Raw genomic sequence first — 3,951 nt, 5'->3', positions numbered from 1 at the left:
ACTCTTGCCCACATGCTCAGGGTTTAGCTGATCGCCATATTTGGGGTCGGGAAGGAATTTTCCTCCAGGGCGGATTGGCAGGTGCCCTGGAGGTTTTTCGCCTTCCCCTGCGGCGTGGGGCACGGGTCGCTTGCTGGTGGTGTCTCTGCAGCTTGAGGTCTTCAAACCATTTTTGAGGATTTCAATAACTCGGTCCTGGGATAGGGGTTGTATAAAATTGGATGGGTGGGGTTCTGTGGCCTGCCTTGTGCAGGAGGTCAGACTAGATGATCAGATTGGTCCCTTCTGACCTATGAGTCTATGAGTCTATGAGGACACGATCCTTCTTCATCTCAGATCTGCTTTGGGTTTCAAGAGGGGGAAACTTTAAACCACAAGGATTGAGATCCCCAGTCATTGACTGGAGCTACCCTGATTCTGGAAACTGGACTATAACCTATGGACTATTTCTAAGAGGACTTTTGGCAACTACAAGCTCTCCTCTGCTATATATCTGAACCTCAAGAATTGTCTTCAGGTCTGTATGTATATGGATCTTTTAACTAACACTCTCTCTCTTTTCTTTTCTAATACATTTTAACTTAGTTAATCAGAATTGGCTGTAAGCATGTATTTTGGGTAAGATCTAAGTTGTAATTGGACCTGGTTATGTGGCTGATCTTTTGGGATTGGAAGAATCTTTTCTTTTCTATGATGAAGTAAGATTTTCAGGAATCATCATATCTGACAGGTGTGACTGGACGGAGGCCTGAGGCTGGGCACTTTAAGGGAACTGTGTTGTTTGGACTTCTAAGTATCCAGTGAGGTACTATAGAAGCTGTTTTGTGCTGGCTTGGTAAATCTAAGTATTGAAATAACCACCAGCATTTGGGGTTTGTTTGCCCTGTTTTGTTTGCAGTTCACCCTGAATGAGTGACCTCAGCTGGCTCCCACGGGCAGCACCCTCACACCGCCCCCGCTGGAACCGCCACTCCCCTCTCCCCTCCCAGAGCTGGGGAGGGAAGCCAAAGCCCCTGCCCCGCTCGAACTGCCACTCCCCAGACCCCTACTAGAGCTGGGGAGGGAACCCAGCCCCCCAACCCTGCTGGAGCAGTCATTCCCCAGTCCCCTGCCAGAGCTGGAGAGAGTACGCAGTGCCCCGCCCCCACTGGAACCACCACTTCCCAGTCCCCTGGCAGAGCTGGGGGGGGGGAACCCAGCACCCCACCACAGCTGGAACGGCCGCTTCCCAGGCTCTTAGCAGAGACGGAGAGGGAAAGCAGCGCCCCACTCCAGCAGGAACGGCCACTCCGCAGTCACCTCGCAGACCTGGGGAGGGAAGGCAGCGCCCCACCACCACAGGAACGACAGCTCCCCAGTCCTATCGCAGAGCCGGGGATGGAAGGCAGCACCCCGCCCCCGCTGGAATGGCCGCTCCCCAGTCCACTCGCAGAGCTCAGGAGGGAAGCCAGCGCCCCGCCCCGTTAGGAACATCCGCTCCCCAGTCCCCTCGTAGAGCTGGGTAGGGAAGGCAGCACCCCGCCCCTGCTTGAGCGGCCGCTCCCCAATCCCCTGGCAGAGCTGGGAGGGGAAGCCAGCGCCCCACCACCGCAGGAACGGCCAGTCCCCTCGCAGAGCTGGGGAGGGGAGGCAGAGCCCTGCCCCAGCTTGAACGGCCGCTCCCCAGTCCCCTGGCAGAGGTGGGAAGGGACCCCAGCGCCCCGCCCCCGCTGGAACGGCCACTTCACAGTCTCTTGGCAGAGGTGAGAAGGGAAACCAGCGCCCCACCCTCGCAGAAACGACCGCTCCTCAGTCCCCTTGCAGAGCTCGGGAGGGAATAGAGCGCCCCACTCCTGCTGGAACGGCCGCTCCCCAGTCTCCTTGCAGAACAGGGGAGGGAACAATCACGGAGTGTGAGGGGGGTCTGATCCTGTACCCCTCTTCCTGGGACCCACAGTGACTCTCAGCCAGCCAGTAAAACAGAAGGTTTATTGGACAACAGGAATGCAGGTTACAGCAGAGCTTTCAGCGCAGTCAGGACCCCTCAATCAAGTCATTCTGGAGTTTCAGGGTGCTTGGGTCCAGCACAGGATCCCCTGAAGTCCCCTTCCCGCTTCAACGGCAGCTCCCCAGTCCCCTCACAGAACTGGGGAGGGAAGGCAGCGCCCCGCCCCCGCAGGAACGGCCGCTCCCAGTCCCCTCACAGAGATAGGGAGGGAACCCAGAGCCTTGCCCCCGCAGGAAAGGCAGCTTCCTAGTCCCCTCGCAGACCTGGGGAGGGAAGGCAGTGTCCCGCCCCCACAGATACAGCCACTCCAAAGTCCCCTCACAGAGCTGGGGAAGGAAGGCAGCGCCCCACCCCCGCAGGAACGGCCACTCCCCATTCCCCTCGCAGACCTGGGGAGGAAAGGTAGCGCCCCGCCCCCTCTGGAACGGCCACTCCCCATTCCCCTCGCAGAGCTGGGAAGGGAACCCAGCGCCCCGCCCCTGCAGAAACAGCCACTCCCCATTCCCCTCGCAGAGTTGGAGAGGGAAGGCAGCGCCCCACCCCCGCAGGAACGGCCGCTCCCCAGTGTTGGTGTCACTAGGCATAAATCTAGGCCTTAGTGAACCAAAGCCCCTCCATGTTGAACTCTACTTGATCTGCAGCAGCACAGGAACCAGCAAACAGAGCTGTCAACAGGGGAGTTTCAGTGGGAGTTCTGTTGGAGGAGCAGGTTTTTGTAGTGTGTAGTTTGTGGATTGTATTGCGTAGTGTGTGTGTGTGTGTGTGTGTGTGCAGGCTGCTAGGGGCAGTGTGCTGGGAGAGCAGCGGAGCCCTGATTAGGGGGCGGGGCTTACCTGATTAGGGGTCCTACATAAGGAGCCAGCCAGTCAGGCAGCAGCACAGACAGCTGCAGCAGCACAGGAGCCAGCAACCAGAGCTGTAAACAGGGGAGTTTCAGTGGGAGTTTCCAGGGGCAGGTTGCAGGGGAGACTAAGACAGAGGAACCGACAAGCAAGTCAAGGGATAGGGTAGTGGTCTGGTGCCTGCTGGGGGCTTGTGTTGTGTTGACTACCAGGCGTCAGGTGGGAAGGCCATGACTGATACAGAGGCAGCAGTGAAAGACACAATGAGTATGACTGGATGTGGAAGCTGCGGCATGTACATGATCCTGGAGGGGGCACCTGAGAAGAGCTTTGTCTGCATGAAATGCCGCCTGATAGAGCTGATGGAAGAGAAGATCCGAGGACTGGAGATGCAGGTGCAAACTCTGGTTGAGTTCAGAAGGGGGTTTGAGCAGATGATGGAGCACAGACACGAGGGGGCTGAAGGGATAAGCTCAGACGTGCAGATGGAAGCAGGACCAAAGAATTCAGAGGAGAGACTGCTGGGGGAGGAAAGTGGACGGTGGAAGCATTGACTAAGAGAACCAGGCAGAGGAAAAGACGAGCCAGTGAAGGAGAAATAGAACTCAGGAACAGGTTTGCAGAGTTGGAAAATGAAGAAGAGGCACAGCAGGTGGTCGGTGAAGGAGAGAGGGCAAGGAAAAAGAGAAGAGCTGATAGTCCTGCAAGAGGAGGGGAGGAGTCAATGGAGGCAACCCCAAATATAAGCCCCAAGAGGATTGCAAGGGGGAATAGGAATCGAGAGGACTTGCAGCCCGTGGGTGCGGGAGATAGACCGGAGAAGCACACTGTCATCAGGAATAGGCAGGTCTACGTGATTGGAGACTCCTTACTGAGAAGAATAGACAGGCCTGTGACAAGAGCTGATCGGGGGAACAGAAGGGTGTGCTGTATGCCAGGTGCTAAGATACAGGATGTGGACCTGCAGCTGAAAAGGATAATAGCGGGAGCAGGGAAGAATCCATTGATTGTCCTTCATGTGGGAACGAATGATACGACTAGATACTCTCTGGAATGTATCAAGGGAGACTATGCCAGACTGGGGAAGATGCTTAAGGAAATCGAGGCTCAGGTGATCTTCAG

This window comes from Gopherus flavomarginatus, chromosome 4 (genome assembly GCF_025201925.1).
Source record: "Gopherus flavomarginatus isolate rGopFla2 chromosome 4, rGopFla2.mat.asm, whole genome shotgun sequence".
NCBI classification, from domain to species: domain Eukaryota; kingdom Metazoa; phylum Chordata; order Testudines; family Testudinidae; genus Gopherus; species Gopherus flavomarginatus.
Note: the sequence above shows the minus strand (reverse complement) of the source record.